This window comes from Rhipicephalus microplus, unplaced genomic scaffold (genome assembly GCF_043290135.1).
Source record: "Rhipicephalus microplus isolate Deutch F79 unplaced genomic scaffold, USDA_Rmic scaffold_42, whole genome shotgun sequence".
In the NCBI taxonomy this organism is placed as follows: Eukaryota; Metazoa; Arthropoda; class Arachnida; order Ixodida; family Ixodidae; genus Rhipicephalus; species Rhipicephalus microplus.
Window position 1 is genome coordinate 2858288 of NW_027464615.1, and position 19676 is coordinate 2877963.

The window sequence follows — 19676 nt, forward strand, 5'->3', positions numbered from 1 at the left end:
AGCTTGTCGTTTTTGCTGCTTAGCCTTTGCTTTCTTAGCCCTAGTCTGTGTGGTGTCGAACTTTGTTGCCGCCGTCACCGCTTTGCATCCGCTTCCCTCTCATTTGTCTCCGTGGTAGCTTCCCGTCGACGGCGACACTGATACTCAGCACGTCGCGCTTTCCTGCGTTCGTCTTCGTCCGTATGAGAGTAGAGAACGTGTGGTATAGAACGTGATTATATATATATAGCGTTGACTGCCGCGCGAGCACATCTACGATTAACCACAGCGCCCTCTGCTGCTTATAAGTTGAAGGTTACGTGCATAACTGTTACCACCAAAGCCCTCTGTTGCTTATAAGTTGAAGGTTACATGGTGTTATGAACAGACCGGAGACGGCGGACATCGTGAGGTCATAAGGAGCTTCGCCGCTAAAAAGTATTCGTCAACGCACACAAAACCACGGAGTTTCGAGAGAGCAAACAAGGTATGCTGTCAAATCCTGCTTACAGCACCCCATTCTCACAAAGAAAGGCTGAGATGTTGGCGTCGCGCAGTGCTTATGGCATATTATCGGCCCAGTTTCTGCACTAACAATAATATCCGCACGCTGGCCAGATATGCGATAAGCAAGAGCTGCCGTAGCAAACGATGTGGTTCTAAACAACACTCCTGAATCATCTGCACACGCGCGAGCTGCTGACGGTGCATGGTTGAGGCCCTGGCCGCATCACGATGCTACGCACTTTGAAATTTCTCTTAGTGGGTTCCTTAGGTGCGAGAAAGCCTGTACTTCTATATTACAGCTATCACGCAGGGCTAAGATCTAGTGCAGTGAAGCGCAACGCACCGAATGTGATAGCAGTTTATATCAAGCAAGCAACGGCGGAAACGGACATTAATACTTGAATTGGAGAGCATTAGGAAAAAGAAGTGCATCTGCAAAAAGTCAATGGTGACGAGTGGGCGAAGTTATAGGTCCTAAGCTCTATATAGTGTATGTTAAAGTCACCGACTAGCATACTGGACGCACAGATGGAAGGGCGGACGCCCGAACCGGTAGGGAAACGAGTGCAGGAACCCGTGTATGAACGAAAAGATGCATCAATGAACGCACAGGTGGACGGTGCGGGTGATGATGTGTTCTGTTGTGGTGTAGTTGATTACACATATAGTATGGTAATTAAAAGTTTTTTTCTCATTTAATGTGCACATGTTCGGTTTCGGTTTTTGTTTTGTTGAGCGTAATGAAGGCCAACTAGATCGGCCCGAAGGAGCTTCACCTTTAAAACTGGCATCGGTCGCGTCAACCCAATCAATGGATATAACCAATATCATAGTTCCAGAAGAAGTCGAACTCCAGCATTTTGCGTTGCTCTCAAGTATTCGACCATGTTGCCACATTAGGTTTCCAAACTGAATAATAAGTAGACCGTAATATTCGTGAAACGGGAATTGTGGTTGCAGTGCTGCCTATACAATATTTAGAGCAGTGCTTCATACAGTCGTCACATTAGGTTACCGACAATGGTGTTAAAGCACCTTCCAGTCGAGCTCAATTATTTACCAGTATCTAGGGCTGCGATCATCGCAGGCACCAACGCTTCATATAGACTTCATTAAAAATTCTGGTGCTGCTAATAGTCATGTTGCTGTTGGCATGGTTAAATAACAGTAAACATTCGATTGTTTACCTATGTCTGTGGGCACAACCTTTGTAAATAATGAGCGTCATTTCGTAACGGGTCATTTATAAAAAGTTACAACACAGTCATTTCCCCTGCTCATTTTTGGCATAAAATCTATTTCCTAGGCATGTCGAATATGCCGAATTTTTTTAACCCTCAATTTTTCACCAGCTTCCCCTTTTGATCTCTTTTTCGCTAATTTTTAGTAACTTCTTGCTCTTTCACTTTTTTGGAGCCTGTTTTTATTTTTTGTACACAGTGTACAAATTGCTTTCTCTTTATTGCCTGTTTTCTTTATTGTTCCTTATTGTTCTTTATTCTTAATAATGTTCACTTGTGTTTTTTCTCTTTTCTGGTCAATGTTCCAACTCCAAGCATCTCTCTTTACTTTTTACCCATTTAACGTAATCTACTTGGCCAAGTAGTTTTCGTTTCATGTTTGCTCCTGCGGCGCTCGAGTGTTGGACCTTGCCGAAATTCCTCGGGTGCCTACCCGTATCAGGGATTTGGTACCATGGAGCACACGTCACCAATACCTTAAGCGGTTTGGCTTGAGAAAAGGCTGTATAGTAACTGTTGTGTTGCTGGTTGCCTAACAATAGGTGCCAACGGGCCACATCATAATGCGCCAACGTGGTAACCTACTGCGAACGTGGTGCAACATAATATCTGCTTCTGCAACATAATGAATGTTGCTATATGTAAAAGTTTGACATAGGGCGTCCCAGTGCAGCTTCTGTCGACGCCTCAACAAAACAGCAGCAATTCACAGCTATCACATACAAACGATTGCACAACATATCGTGTCAATAAATATCCGAATTCTCCAACGCCAGTGTTGTCTTTGTGTCCGGGTATAGTTGAAGTCACCAGTAAAATTGCAAGCGATCCAGGCCAGGCTGGACAGGCGTCTACTAATGTTACGCTAACTCTCTATTTCCTGATGAACTTTTTCTCGAGGCTGTGCAATTAAGCAGGGGCACTCTTCACTGCTGATGTTTGCATGGCACAGAATGATAAAACACTTGATACTTCTCGGAAACATAACAAATGTAAAAAAAATGGCAGCCTACCCACAGAGTGAATGATGGAGAGTTGGGCGAAGCATTCGTCCGTCCATTCGTTCTTGCTTCTGTCCGTCCATGCGTCCGTCTGTGTGACCGTCCATGCGTCCATCCGCCCGTCCATGCGTGCGTCTGTTCGTGCGTCCTTCCCTGCGTTCGTCCATGCCTCCACCCCTGCGTCTGTTCATGCGTCCATCCAAGCCTCTCTCTGTGTGTCCATTCGTCCACCTATTCAACACTCCAAGTACCACCATCTCGCATTTTTTCATTATATATTCCCCATATAGAAGCACCGCCATCCAGCGGACATTCCAAGGACTAAACGAGAGGTGGCACACGCACACTTTCTTATGGCTTCCGCTTCGGGTCTACTTCCCACCTTTAACTACCTCGAGTTCATGGTATATACTAGTTCACTGTATTCATGGCACAGCAGCCCAACGCTCGCTAAACCTTTCTAAAACCAAGGAGGTTACGCCCAGCGAGTATAACGTAGTAACCTTTTCCTGTCAGATAGTGCTGACTGTACATGCCAAAGGCTGCTAATGGCAAATGAGAGACAGAAGAACTCGGCTTCTTCTTACGGCTTGTGCTTTGTATCTACTTCCCACTTTTAACCACCTCGAGTTCATGGTATATACTAGTTCATTGTATTCGTGGCGCTGCTGCTGAACGCTCGCTAAACCTTTCTAAAACTAAGGAAGTTACACCCAGCGAGTATAACGTAGCAACACTTTCTTGTCAGATAGTGCTCAATGTACATGCCAATGACTGCTAATGGGGATTGCAGCGTGCGTGTTAACTAAAAGCCGAATGCTGCTGTCTCTCATTTCCCCTTAGTAGCTATTGGTATGTACATTGAGCACTATTATTTATTGTTCAACAACGCGCAGAAGAAATCTCTCACCGGCACCAGGTTGTAGGTCAAAATGTTATACTTGTTACTTACTACAATGGATACGAGGGATGAACGGGTGCGGCTATAAGGAGCTTTGCCCCTAAACTTAGTATTACTGCCACCCTACCACCAAGCAAGTTTGCGTAGTGTAAGCCCACTCTTCCCGTACAACAACAATATGCACATCAAGTACGGAGTGGTTGGCGAACTACCAACCTAAGAAGAAACAGAAGCGCACAAGCATTCACTCGCAATGCCTTGATTTGTGTGGTGAATAAATACCTCCCTGCCAAAGGAAACTACATGAGAACACCGCATTCTGGAATGTCCTGCCATGATAGGTCAAAGGTGACACGGAAAAACTCATGGCATGAGCCGGACCGTAAACACAATACATATCTTGAAGGAATATAGGCTCTCTTATGGGTTTCATAATTTCTGATTTCGCGTCAAACGTCTGCATGCCGCAGGCAACAGCAAAACATTTGGTACGCCGTTCATTGCACGTCAGAGGGATTTAGCTCAAAGAAGCAGAAAAAAAATTTAAATATTTGTCACCAATACCAACGCAAAGACGTGTAAAGAAGAATTACAACGAAAGTCACCTCCCATGCAATATGCGCCATTAATTCTTAGCGAAGAGTGATTCATAACAAGACGTGTTCTTATAGGTGTGAAAACATCTAGGCCAATTCGATGTGAAACCAGTGTCCCCGATAGTCTTGATTTCACGTAATTGTACTCACTGTAAAAGAAAGAGCTGGTGAAATAAATTAGGTAGCAATTCTTCGAAGAAACTTCGAATCGTTGCCTTCACTTTGAAAACAATAGTACCCGCAGGAGTGCTCCTCAGTGGTTTTTTTTTGTGATATCATACAAAATGACATTAAAATGATAGGAATTATGGATATATAGTTTATTTTACAGCATACTCCGCAAAAACATCCTACACGTATAATTGGCCTCTAATGCGTAGATTTCTTGATGATGTTGTTGTTCTCTTTTCCTGCTTTCACTTCTAGCTTGCTTAATCGCACTCTATGCGTCCCTAATCCAGTGTTTATTGTTTCCGCGGAAGAATTTCTAGTTTTGCATAGATAGCAGGAAGCAAAGCTGTGGCTTCCGAATTCTGTCCTATTTACTTCACAAGCACTGTAGTGCACTGCAAAGGCATAAACAACAAGCTACCTTGACTGAGAAAACTAATTTATTCAAAACAACCATCACTTATCAATCACGAACACGGATCATTCAGGCAATATGCTGCAGTCGTAACTACTGGCGTTGCAATGAGAGAAGTATATTTTTCGGCCTTTGCCACTGCTGTACTTCGTGAATTCCTTCTTGCACTTCTTCGCAATATTATTGTTATTTTGATTTCGCGCTCGCAACTCATACACTGCGTCTAAAAGAGAAAGAAAGGTTATATGACATAGTTGTTTTTTCATTTACAAAGAACAAAAGTACCGCGATACCTGGAGCACTTTGAAACATGTGTTCGCCATTCAGAAGATGTTACCGTGCATTAACCTATAAACTCTGGGCTCTACAATTAGCTGCCTTAGAGCCGATGTAAGTTTTGTTTTAAGTATGCACAACTTATTACTGTCGTTTCCTCTTCTGCAAAACTCGCACATTTTTCCGATTCTCAGAAATCCTGCATACACTTTCTGACGGTAAACTGATCTGGGAAAGCTGAGCATGGATATATAAACTCAGGTTTTGCTCATTTCTAAGTTCAATAAAACATTTCATATTTATATATTGCTGCTTTGATAGCAAGTTACAACGCCTAATGATCAGTAGGCATAAAAGCCTGTTTAAGCATTTTTTATGGTTGATAATTCAATTATTTTTAAAACGTTGCTGATCTCCCTATATAGAAATCGGTATAACACAGAAGTGAAACGTGTCTTTACAGAGGTAGTTCAGTGTTTATTGCACATTCTTTAAGCGACCCCAACAAATTGCAAATCCACGTTAAGAAACGGAAGCGACTAAAAACTTACAGCGCAAACCTTAAAAATAAATCCCGCGCTAAATTATCATGCAGAGGACGTGCGCGGTCTAAATACTGTCACAGCTCGACACATAAAACGTGGTGTTCATATAAAAACACAAAACAAACAAGGCGAAAGCTCTTGTTGCCGTCAGAAGGTGGCGTAGGGCGAACCAATTGGCCAAAGCTGCGCTGTCGTTGGAGATTGCGGGAGCACAACCGGTTGGACTCGCTCACTGGATTTCATGCCAACCGGTTGGGCTCCCACGATCTCCGACGACAGCGCAGCTTTGGCCGATTGGTTCGCCCTACGCCATCTCCTGACGCCGACAAGAGCTTTCGCCGAGTGGTGCCCGAAAAACATTTTTTAGGGTAAGTCGTGCTTCGCATTGACGAGGGCTCGTCGCAGTTCTGTTTCGAAACATATTTCACTGGGCCATATGAACGCAGGACGTTGTAGGAACCGATAACTGAGACAGTCCTTCGTCAGTTCGAAGGACGAGTTTCCCAGAGATAATTAACCTAGTGTAGTGTACGTTGTTCTATTTGTGGATTGAGGCTACCTGTCTTAACTGAGGACGCTTAGCACTTCAAACAAACCAGTCATCACTTAAACAAGGGTGTGTTCTGGCTGAGCACGCCTCAGGTGAACACGAAATCGACTCAGTGAAGGCACCTGTTTTCGCCAGAACAAAATGACTACCAATGCGTCTTTACCTTGAGTCGCTCGTAATACAGGCCACTCCGCGCACTTGTAACGGATACTAGAGCATTATACCGTTATAGCATGTGCGATGCCTGCATTATATATTTAGGCATACTTAGGAAAAATACTCGGACACATTTTTTTTTCTTTTTCGGTAAAGAAGACTTCCGTACGGCACGCGAAAGCGTACTTAGGCTGCAATAGAACTAAGTAGTTACTGTTAAACCACAAGATGGTGTAATAAACAGGTGTGAAATTGTATCAGCTACGTTGTAAGGAACAGTTATTACTTATCAGCGGGTGTCTCTTTTATACTTTGTTGATGTATGAGCCTGCTACTTGTAGCTCCCGCTGTTTTAGGATTGATGTTTCCTTACCTTCGTCTCTACCAGCCCATAGTTGCTGAAGATATATTTTGAAGACACCGCAAGTACGATTCTTGTCAGTGATTAGTAGCTGTTCAACCTTGCGGCCGACAATTCCTACAAAAATGTGCTTTTATCATTACCACGTTCATCACGATCATTACCACGTTCATCACGATCAGCCGGACTAGGCTCACAGCAAAACAAAAGCAACACATAGATCTCTGTAGCAAGCATTGCGCTAACAAAGTTCAAAACTATGATTTAAAAATGACACATTTCATCAGCTATTTTTATCTCTTTCAATCATGGTATTTACAAATGTACATGCCAACTTTAATGACACGTCACGCCCCATGTGTTTCATCAAATGGTGAGAAAATTCGTGTGCACATTTTTGAAAGCATCTTGAACAGAAAAAATTGGCAGTCATTTATCTTCATTACGCTTGCTGCAGAGAATCACTTTGCAGGTTACACTACCATGTTCCATGACTGGTCGACGTGACGCGTTCGAGGATCGTTGTGAAAAATATTTCTTTTCGCTCGAAATAAACACAACACAAAACTGCATGCATTTCGGATTTAATAGTGGATACTTTCGTTGCGATAGTACCAATATCAGCACTTTCGGCAGGATTTTGCCGCCGGCGTCAGCGTGGGTATCACCATCACTCTTCGTATACGTATAATATGTATCTGTTTAAATGAAAATGCAAGTAACGAAAAATCCAGAAGAAAGATTTGGGTGCACGGAATCGAACTTATGTCTTCTGAATTGTGAGTTCGATGATTTCATTGATTGATATGTGGGGTTTAATGTCCCAAAACCACCATATGGTTATGAGAGACGCCGTAGACGAAGGCTCATGAAATTTCGACCACCTGGTGTTCTTAACGTGCACTCAAATTTAAGCACACGGGCCTAAAACATTTTCGCCTCCATCGGAAATGCAGCCGCCGCATCGGGGATTCGAACCTCTGACGTGACATTACATTCCAGCACCGTTGCAGAAAGTGACTGCAGCGCCACGGCGAGTCATAGCGATCGCACTCTGCCTAGGCACCCAAATCGCGCGAACATCCCTAGGCGCTTTAGTCCCTAGCGGTGCGTTGATGTCGACTGTCAGCGTTTCCACTAGTTGGGTTAACGTTGATTTTGGTGCTGTACTGCGGTGTGTGAGGATTGCGCTATTATTGCTTGCGAATCTAATGATGTGGCATTGATTCTCGGCCGACCGATCCTTCAAAGGGGGAGATCGAGCGCCTTGGGTGTTTCGAGCAAGCGGGAGCATTGAATGACCAACATACCGCGTCGATGTGATATGCTCAAGTGCTGGCTGTCTTGTGTGTGCTGTGTGGTGGTTTGTTTGACAAATTTAGTTTCCTGCTCATTTGATGATAAGTTAGTGTTGCTTGGTTCATGCGAGCGGTAGCATTGAATTACACCCGCGTAGGCATGATCATGTTTGTGCAGACATGTTTCCAAATGAGATTTAAGGTCTGACAAACTGTACTGACAACACCACTGTCACACGGGTTCTTGTTTGCTATGTCGTACCCTTTTATATCGTAGTTAGATGACGGCTGCACCGTATTTGATCCGATTACTTTGGGCAGTTAGCGGGGACTAATACTGGTGTCACTCGAATACTTCTAATCGAGATCGACAGGTCTGTCGCTGCTGCGCCGGATCGAGTTTGGCTCAGATGCCCTAGCTGATTGCAATCAAAAGTGCCCGCGTGACACCGGTATGATCACACGTGCGAGTGTTCAAACCCTTTCTGTGCGCTCTTGTGGTCTCTAGCTTCTGGGCTGCCTGTTGCGTCAGTAGACGAGGATGAAAGAAAAACAGTTAACTAGATATACAGAGGTATTCTATCAAAATTGTGCAGAAAAGGCGCATCATACCGGGTAGCTAGGTATGTAATAATGGGACGTCCGCAAATAAGCACATGTACACAGAAGGACTGAAAGATGGACCAGTTGGTGACAGTACTTTAACATATTTTAACACAACGCACGACTATACGGGCACAAGAGCGATTTGTCCCTTCACTAGCGTCCGTGTAGTCCTGCCCTTTATTACAATACGTTCCCGCACATATATGTGTTCACTCTTGCTAAACCAAGTATCACATGTAAAGTTTAAGGACATTTCATTCTTTGGGAAATACAATGCCATTTTGGGTCTTATTAGTAGTTTTCCTGCTTGTTATTTTTTAATCAACAGATGTGATGTTTACTTCACTATCAAATTAGCACATTTGTCCCCGCTTAGCAGTCAGTGCAATATTAAATAGCATCAAGTTACATTTCTCGGCTCCTGTATATTATAAATAACTTCATTTCTTGGGATAGGCACAATGATAAAGTAATACGGTTTTTATATTGCAAGAAATTTCTAAAATTTTTTTGACCCTTGTAAAAGACAAGTCCACTTGTCAAAACATCGTTTCCAGCACCCAACTCCCGTTTACAAAATTTTCATAGCTCCCCAATGTGTATTTTTCTAATAAATACTAATACAACTCTATCTAGCAGAATCATCTTACGAAGTTTCAAATTTAACGAAAAATTTCCATTCACCAGCAAAATTTTGTAGAATGTAATGTTGTCTTCAGACTGATTTAAAGATTTTTTAAAACGACTATGTAAAAAAGAAGTGACTTTTTTAATAATTTCGCTGCAACAGATTTCAGTATGCGCTCTGACACTACCACATTGAAGCATTTATGTGCCCTCGCTTTACTTTTATGGAGCTGCATGCCGTAAGCCTGTGCAGAAGGGCAATGAATGCTGCCTTTGGTAGTGGTTTTACGTTCCAGATGGTGGCAGAGGTGACGGTGGTTGCTTTTGTTATTTCATGGCTTATGCGACACAAGGCACTGGTCACTCTTAGCCTTTTCTAGCTTGGAATGCTCACACAATCACCGCATTTATTCTTCTTGTCATTGCATATCGGTAACTTGTCATAGCCTCATGTCTCCCTAGTCTGCATCACCCAGACACGGTGTCCCTCTATGTCAAATTTGCCCCTACGGGTTTTTAAGACACAAAGGTCCGCTAGAAGTATTCTTTGCTATTCTAATTGGTTCGTGTCCTTTTAGAAGCCACAAAGATATGGCTGTTTTTAATGACAAAGTAATGAGAGAAGCAGTCTAGGGGAGCTCAAAGTTTCTAGAGTGTATTCATCATATCCTGCATCATAAATTATAGGCACACATGCGTGGAGTAGGCTATGGTCACATTGAGAGCATACTAACTAATCACAATCTGTGAACTTGTTCTCTACCTAGCAGAAAGACAAAGTACAACTGATACCTAATGAACCTCATGATTTTATCCAAAACGCATCCATGCATTCTCGAGTAGTTGTGTCCCTGCTTCTGCCAATAATCCAAACCTTGTCCAGGTATGGCTCACACTTATGAGAATCACAATGTATCAGCAAATGGGCCCCATCTTTATCTTTTAACGAAAGCTCACGTTTCTGTGTATGCTCATTCACGCATATTCTTGCCCGGCCAACGTTTATCTTTTGCCGTAGTATAGTGCAAATTCATAAACGACCACGTCGACACATTTTGTGCATGATTGGCGTGCCTTTGTTGCTTCCATCATATAGTATACATGAGAAAGTAGAGATGATTTTTGTGGCGCAGGAAAAATAATCGGCATACGATCTCTGTTTGCAACAATTTTTAGGTCGTGTGCAGCTCGGTGCATACACAGTACAACCTCAGGTTTCGCTGTTTTGCGCTCTTGCTCTACCCCAGTACCGTGGTATTCTCTCTTGATAGTCTGGTGGAGCAACGCAGCTACAGCGTTAAGAAGCATGCGAAGGAAACCAACCACAGTCAGCCTGTCCAATCGGTTTTGAAAAGTCTTCTGCACAACTTGTGAGCACGAACCTGCACATGCATACTCTGGGCATTGTTCAGCTATGGCCCTTTTCACAGTTTTGGAATGCGTCAACTCGTACGAAAGCAATTTTTCAGCGCACCTTGACGAAAAACAAACAGCCGTGACGACTCTGCAAGGTAATGCGCTTAGCAAAAATTGCAAAAAAGACACAAGCCTTCAACTAATGTGTAAACACCAATCATTTTTCAGTCTGCGAAAGCCTGCTAGAACAATGTCAACAATGGGCTAATATGTGGTGGTGAATAGTTTCTTTAAAATAATGAAAAAAATTATCATCATACGTAAGAACTTTCAAGACCTCCCACAAATAAAATGTTGGTGGAACGTAATAAAAGCAGTTACGCTCAAACATAGAAAATTGCGCAACACAGGAGCAACCCACGAGCTACCTTTAACATAAAACTTTAGAATGGCCACAAAAGCTTATGCTGCCATACCCGCAGCATTTCTGAAGGTAACCACATCACTCTCGTCTGTGCAACTTCTTATGTAGAAAAACAATTCACCGTGCAGGACAGAATAAAATAGGTCCTCAACATCTGCCAAGAACAAGTACCCATCGAAAGATTCTTCGAAGAAAATGGAAGATGCGTGAAAAATTCTCAGTTTAAAACGGGTGTCTCGTAGCAACTGAGTCTAGCCGCTTCATTAAAAACTGGCTAATCATGTTCTGCCATTTACCTCAATCACTCACAATTGTCCTGAATGAAACACTCGGCTTATGCATCTTGGCCGTAGCAAACACAGAAAGGGTGTTCTTTTTGCTAGCTGCAGTATGTGATAGACTCTGCTAGTTCATGTTCCAAGTCTTTACTCAGAGCCACTGCCTTGCTTTTCAAAACTCTTGTTTTGATGACTTTTAACTTGACGAAGTTCATGTAGACTGCTTGTCTTGCCTTGAAGTTACACAAATCTACATTCATTACTACAGAGCCACTACTTTTATCCACTTGAAATGGGCAGAAATTGCTGCGCTTGGAGAATGACAACAGCTACCAACGTATCCTACTGACGAAGAGGGTTTTTTTTCTCTGTTCTCGCTAGAGCTTAGACAATGTCTTGTAAGCAATAGTCCCTAACTACGACACCTACTTTTGCCGCAACTCCTCGGTGCAATGCCAGTAATCAGTGAGCCAGCAAAAGAGGTTCAGGGCTAAAAATTTGGGCCTTTGCTGAGTACATAGCATACACTTTCTGCAATGTAAACGTTTGCCAGCCCAGTGAGGCCTTCCCGGGTCGTGCGAGCAGGTGTCTTCAGTATGAAACAGCGGGCATGCCTCATCTTCAGGTTCCAGTTTGCCTCAGTTATGTGGGCTGCTGAACACTTGGCATCACGAATTTTCTTCAGTGCCAGCCACTCCAGGTCCAAACTGAAGCAAATAGAATGAAGCAGGTAAAGAAAGCACACCTTCTGCCACAAATTATGATTTCACATACTTTCGTAACATCACCAAATGAAGGTGCAACTTCCCCAAAAAGAGCACTCACTTCTTGTAGAACATGGCGTTTCGGGGAAGTCATGCCTTCGTTTTGTTGTGTTAGCAAATTTGTAAAATGTTAAAATACGAAGTGTGGTAGCAGGCGCACTTATTTCTTCACCTCCTTCATGTAATGAGCTTCAGTTTAGAACTGGAGTGGTTGGTGCTAAAAAGTTTTGCAATGCCAACCATATCATACTTGACCAGGCACAATAACAAGTGTCTAGACAGGCATGTGTTATCAGTCGAAATGCGTCATCTCTCAGAATTCACATGCTGAAAGCACCCTGAGGAACCATGCGTCTACGGTTAAACAGGCACACCTTTCAACGTGGTCACTCTTGTTCAAAGCAGCCCAACATGTCTATTAGATCATGCGTGCTCCTGGGCACACCACGTCGAAGCCCACAACTTCTGCAAGGTATCACGGATTAAGCCTGGCTGCAGATGCACTATACAGAGTCGAGGACATGGCTGTACATGTTTCTGGTAAATCTTCCCGATATGTTTCAACGTTGCTAGAGACATGTCGAAAAGCATTTGGTAGTACAACTACAATACGTAAGCAGTAGCACTGCGATGCGAGTTGAATAACCTGTTGGTATGGAAACCAACATTCCATGTGCAACAGCTCGATAACGCATGCTCTTTTTGTATATCAGCCCTTTTTATGTCCAATGTTTTTTATGTACAATGCAAAGGCTTCTCCAACTTACCTACAATTTTCCCAACCCTGTGCAAGCTGATTCAATCTTATGCATGGAAATCCCATCTAGCCTTCTGCCTTTCTCAGCTATTTTTCCCATATTTTCTTAGCCAAACAATCTCCCTAACTGGTCACTTGCCTCTCCCTCACATTGCTTGACCTGCTCAGGTCCACCCTTTTTTTCTTAATGTCAGCTATACTGTCATCTAGACCTGTTTGTTCTCTATCGAGCTCGGCTTTTTTTATATCGTTATGTTATGCTAACCATTTTCTGTTTCTATTTTGCATAGTTCTAATTCTGTTCTGAACTTTTTTCTTTTCTTTTTCTTTTTTACTATCATTCTAGTTTCTGCAACATATGTTAGTACTCGCAGCATACAATAGTTGACCACTTTCTGCTTTAGGGACAGTTGTAAATTGCCTTTTATGATTTGAGAATGTCTGCCAATAAAGCTTTAGCCCATCCTTATCCTTTGGTGAACTTCCTTTTCATGAGTAGTGTGTCCTGTGAATATCTGACTTAAATACATATATATTGTAAGAGTTCTAGTATGCCGTTGTGAACTCTCGCTCTCTTGTCTGGCCTCCTAACATTAAAGCCTTGTCTTTTACTTATTTATCTGTAACCCTACTTGAACACTTTTTTGGTTTGGACTCTCAGTTCATTGTAGTTCAACGGCACCACTGCTGAAAAGCAAATTTTCATTTGCAAAGCGCAAGTACCGAGATATTCCTTTTAAATGTTAATTCGTGTTTCTTATAAACATGGTGGCTCATATACGTCTGCTAAGCACGCTGTAAATATTGCTCAGATTTCGTCTTCTTGCCAGATTCCCTTCACGAATAAAATTTTTCTGCTCTGCGACAGCTCCTCCCCCACAAAGAAACTTTTGTAGTCGCCCCTCAAGACCTAAATAATGTTCATTGTCTGTCTGTCTGCTGTGGACTCTCTGTAGATGTTGGCTAGGGTATTCATGCATGCATTATGCACTAGCTACTATAAGACTGCTGGTATCTCTACGGAGTCGAATGCCTTTTATTAGTCTCTCCAAGCTAAGTAAATTGATATATTCCGTTTCGCAGATTTTTTAGTTTGACAGCACATGACTATGATCCCTAGTGGGACATCTGTTGATCTGTGTATAATTCTTCAAATCTTTCATCTATTTTTTTCTGTATTTGTTTGGTATTGGACTTTTTACAGTTCGGTTGTACATTTTATTCGCCAGTACGTGAAGCATTGTGCAGAAAGTGTCAAAAGCTTGTTAAACACGAGATCTCTATCTTTGATCGGGTCAACGATTTCGCTGCATGATTTTTCGTTGGTCATGTTTTGTAGGGCTCTATTCCATTCTCTCAGGGTAGGGTATCTAAGGAGATTCGTACCTGGTTTGGCTTCTGATTTTATGTTTTTTTCTAACTTTGTTTATATTTACTCATGGAGTTTAAGTGTTTTGTTGAACTTTGGCTTCTTTCTCTGTTAGTCGGTTATTTGTGAGCTGTAGTAAACGCCTTCTGCCAACTTACTATAGATGTTGAGACTGCTGATTATGTTGCTCTCCCTGTTGGAGTGTGCATTCGTAATTAGTTTCCTGTTGTCAAGCTCTGGCCTTTCTTTGAAGTTTTCATCTAATTCTTTGGTGCTATAATTCCCCATGTCGGCAATTTTCTTTTTGTTAATCAGCTGCTTTAGCTCAGTTAATTCAGCTTTAGATCTTGAGTGGGTAGCTTTTGTAGGTTGTTGTATCTTTTTTCTCTTTTTTTTGTCATTTGGGAGAGTTTGCTTACTTCTTGCCCTAGTGCTTTAACCTAACTGCAGTTTCGTTTTAGGAATCAATGTGGTTCAGGTTTTCTTCATTTCCTCAATGTCATATTTTTTTTCTTTTTCTAATGCCTCGCATACGAGTGTTCGAGGGTAGTGCTGAGAATGCGTGTGACTGTGTCTCTGCTCCATTTTCAGAGGAGCCTTGCAATTTCTCCGCAAGTTAATAGTAGTAATAATAATAGTAACAAATAATAATAATATTAGTAATAATAATAATAATAATAATAATATTATTAGCATTTTTCGGTGCCTTAATGTTCTGCATTCAATTTTTGCGGGCTTACTAATGACGATGACTATGGTATTCAAGCATGTGAAGAGATCGTTTGCTTCAAACATTTAAAATGAAAGATTAAAAACAAAAACGTATTAAGCAGGAATCGCCGGTCATCGCTGCTGTATTTGAGGTGGTAGCTGCGTTGAACTTTGTTTGCAACAACTTAGCCTTACGTTGGCTCGTTGGCACTGCGTCTGTTTCCTGTGAGGAAAAGTTTCATGGCAGCAGCCGGTTTTGTCGTTGGACCAGCGCAAAGTTCAAGCTACGTGTTTATTTCCGGCAAGCACTCTTTCTCGCGATAAATATACTCTTGAGTGATGACACTGATGACCACAAATGTTCACAGCTTCATAGTGCACCTTGTGTCAAGGACGGGTGAGCTGTCAACCTCTAACTGATCTCCGGGTGAACGCGCTTCTGCACCATTATTTTTGTGGCAGTGATGGTAAGAACGCTCTGTGTTAATGTACCACCATTCGAAAACGTTGTCGCTGCGCAAGTTGCTCTGTTTGTACAGCACCCTGCTGAGATTATTGTAAAGGCTGGTATAGTTCTTGACAATAAAAGTAAGACTTTCATTGTTTACCGTACTTCCGCCATACGTGTTGCGTATTTCTCTTGATGCGATACGTGTACTCATGATGTACATTTATTGCGTGTGTGTTTTAAACACGTTGCTGGTTTCAGGATCACGTGTCGCTATTCTGCTGTGCCCGATCTACAGCGGGAGCGTTTCAACCAGGTAAAATCGGCTGCGCTGACACTGAGTGACGGACGAGTCAGCTGCTCAGTGCTGCATAACAAATTAGGGTGATAGGTCACATTTGGCCCACTTTTCAGATTGTTATGCTACTTGAATTAATGAACCACCAAAAATGCTGATGAGCGTCGGGGGCGGGGGCCAAAGGTTTCACTTTCACCCAGGAATGAACTCCAACGGTTAGCCAGCAGTCATGCCTCCGGCACTTGACATGCTGGTAATAAAATAAAAAAGACGCAATTACTAAATATCCTAATTTCGGTGCTATAGTGTAAAAACATAATTCTTTTTGTTTCTTTCAAAATTTCAGTCTTAATAGAGTACGGACTAGTCTGTAGACGCCAGATGGGAGGAAATAAATGAAGAGCAATCTTTAGTTCACTAAGTCAAATTATGACTAAGTCACACCTGTCACTTTGCTTGCGGGAGAATGTCTCGGCCACGTGCAAGATCTCGATCCTTCGTCTTTGGTTGATGTCCCTGATGACTACTGCGACCACCCAAAACCACTGTCGGCCCTCGAGGAGTCATCCAAGTATACGTTTTCCAGCGCCATTGCCGACACCCTCACTCCCACCGAACATGCCGACCTGCTTGATCTTCTGCATGAGTTCCGGAATTCTTTCGATGTGTCGCAACCTCAACTGGGCCGCACGCCGCAAGTCAAGCAGTATGTTGACACTGGCCTACACCAGCCACTGCGTCAAAGACCATATCGTGTCTCCACTGAAGAGCGCCGCGTCATCAATGATCAAGTCGAAGATATGCTTCGTAGAGACGTCATTCGGCCATCTCACAGTCCCCAGGCGGCTCCTCTCGTCCTGGTGCGTAAGAAAGACGGATATATCCGACTTTGAGTGGACTATTGTCATTTGAATAAGATAACCTTGAAGTACGTGTACCCTTTGCCGCGCATTGATGACGCCATTGACACTCTTCATGGAGCGGAATTATTCTCGTCACTAGATTTGCGGTCTGGCTACTGGCAAGTTCGAATGGCTGAAGTTGATCGCCAAAAACCCGCATTTATTACACCTGACGGACTATACGAGTTTAACGTCATGCCCTTTGGGCTTTGTAAAGCGCCTGCCACGTTTCAACGACTTATGGATATTACGCTTCGTGGCCTCAAGTAGAATATGTGCCTCTGCTACCTCGACGATGTCGTGGCTTTCTCGTACAACTTTCCTGCGCACCTTCTTCGCCTCAGGCACGTTTTGACTTGTCTGACCAACGCTGGCCTGACGCCTATCCTGAAAAAATGCCGCTTCGCTGCACGCGAGCTCGTCATCCTAGGCCACATCGTGTCGAAGCACGGCGTATTACCTGACCCAGCAAAACTTCGAGCAGTCGCAGAATTTCCCAAGCCAACAACCATGAAGGAACTCCGCAGTTTTGTTGGCCTATGCTCTTATTTCCGGCGCTTTGTTCAAAATTTTGCATTCATCATGTCCCTATTAACACAACTTCTTCGCGGTGAAGTGAACCTCTCCTCCTGGTCCCCTGCATGTGACGTTGCTTTCACTACTCTGCGCCTTCTGCGCACCTCCCCACCTAATCTTCGTCACTTCAACCCAACGGCTTCTACCAAAGTGCACACCAACGCCAGCGGCGTCGGGCTAGGCGCTGCTCACGCCCAACGAAAGCCCGACTTTTAAGAATACGTTGTAGCCTACGCTAGCCGCACTCTGACGAAAGCCGAAACTAATTACAGCGTGACAGAAAAAGAGTGTTTGGCTCTGGTGTGGGCGCTTAGAAAGTTTCGGCCGTACTTATACGGTCGACCTTTCGATCTAGTAACTGATCACCACGCGCTTTCCTGGCTCTCCACGTTGAAAGACCCTTCTGGCCACCTTGCGCGATGGGCCCCCACATCGAGGAGTACGATATTCGCGTCGTATACCGCTGTGGATGCAAACACTCTGACGCTGACGCCCTGTCCCGCTCACCTTTGCCACCAGATCCGACGTACGGAAACACTTGCCTCCAGACCTTGTCATCGTTATATCTTGACTCCATTGCCACCGAACAACGTCTTGACCCATGGATCGCATCTCTTCTCGAATATCTATCCGGCACGCCCAACTTTCCGGTATCTCGATTCCTGCGACGTCGAGCTTTCCATTTTGCCAGCCGCGATCAACTTCTTCATCAACGCAACAACGCTCCTGATGGCCGTCAGGGGCTACTGGTCATTCCACGCACTTTACGATCGCAAGTACGCGCCTCTCTTCACGACGATCCACAATGTGGCCACGCCGGGGTATTCAAAACATATGAACGCCTTCGCCATCGCTATTACTGGCGCGGCATATGTACAATTTTGTACGCGAATTTGTGCAGTGCTGTCCTGACTGCCAGCGACGCAAATCAACACCGCTACGTGCGACTGGCAAATTGCAGCCGCTTCCATGCCTTGCAAAGCCATTTGATCGCGTTGGCGTTGACCTCTACGGCCCCCTTCCATTGACACCAGATGGCAATCGGTGGATTATAGTGGCGGTCGACCATATAAAACACTACGCCAGAACAGCCGATTTGCCAAGCGCTACCGCTCAGGATGTCACCTCTTTCATTTTACGTCACTTTATCCTTCGACATGGCGCACCTCGAGAGCTCCTTAGTGACAGAGGCCGCGCTTTCCTCTCCGAGGTCGTCGAAGCTCTGCTTTCGGAATGCCACGTCATTCATCGGAAAATGGCAGCATACCACCCGCAGACTAACGGGCTAACGGAACGGCTTAACCGCACTCATGTACGTGGCATTTGCTCTGAATATACGTGGCATCTAATCATAGCAACTGGGACCGTGTTCTCCCATACGTCACATTCGCATATAATACGGTAATACAAACAACCACGGGATTTTCACCTTTCTTCTTTATGGACGCAACCCTTTCCATAGAATTGATACTCTACTTCCCTACCATCCTGATGCTTCCGAATGTCCACCTGTATCCGATGCTGCTCGACAAGCCGAAGAGTGCCGCCAGCTCGCCCGTGCGTTCACCTCGGAAGAGCAGCAACGCCAGAAAGAAAACCGGGGCACCTCTCTTCCGGATCCCAGCTATGCCCCAGGTTCTCTTGCGTGGCTTGCCATCCCATACCAAACTCTGGGACTCTCATCAAAACTTGACCCCCGGTACGAGGGGCCTCACACCATTTTAGAGAAAACCTCCCCGGTTCATTACCTAATTGAGCCAGTTTCCCGATCGGATGACATGCGCTGGCGTGCACGTGACATCATCCATGTTTCCTGCCTAGACCGTATCATGAGCCTACCCCTAAAGCTTCTTAGGTCGCCAGGATGACTCTTTTTTCAGCGGGGGCGATTGTGAAGAAAAATATGTGCCTGCAATAAGCAGCATCACCAACGCCCGGCTCTCTCGACTCGTTCTTCGGTTCGTTGCTGTGCCGATCGCTGGACGGTTCTTCAGGCTGTCTCATCGCTGTCCTTAACGGCTAATAAACCTCTTCACGAAATAAACACAGCCGCATTTACACTGATGATTTTTAAAGCTACATGTGTAGACCGAAAAAGCATGTATATGCGAACGATGGTCGCATATACATGTTTATGCTCATATACAGTATTGCTCATATACTCTACAGCAGAATGCTGAATAACGTCACTGCCTTGACCAATAGCTTAAAAAGAAACCTCTTCGTGGTGAATGAGAGACGTGACATAATAATCTCTTTTTTTTGCATCTAGCATCAAATACTATGGCAAGTCAGAGTGAAATATGACAATAACAGGCAATAATAAAACGACACTTCCGGTTTGTTCAAATGTCTATAATGAAATGAAGAGGCATAAAAAAGAGAATAAGCATGGTGGTGATACATGTACATGCAACAAAGTGGAACCTCAATACTAATCACTTAAATTCAATTAGTTCTATTACTATAGAGATCACCATCAATGCTTTAACTGAACGATGTTACCCTCTTCATGAGATGCAATAAAACTCCACATTTGAAATATAGAAGTTTTCTTTTTACT

The 19676-nt window shown here is 43.7% G+C and overlaps 1 long non-coding RNA gene across 1 annotated transcript in view; it reads right to left on the bottom strand.

The window, feature by feature from the left end:
- Window positions 1-4818: 4818 nt before the first annotated feature.
- Window positions 4819-19676, bottom strand: part of LOC142787043 (uncharacterized) — a 64452-nt gene continuing 49594 nt past the window's right edge. The window contains exons 4-5 of the long non-coding RNA XR_012889228.1: window positions 6712-6816; window positions 4819-5034 (exon numbers count right to left, since the gene is read on the bottom strand). This is a non-coding gene — a long non-coding RNA (uncharacterized LOC142787043). The remainder of the gene's footprint in view (window positions 5035-6711; window positions 6817-19676) is intronic.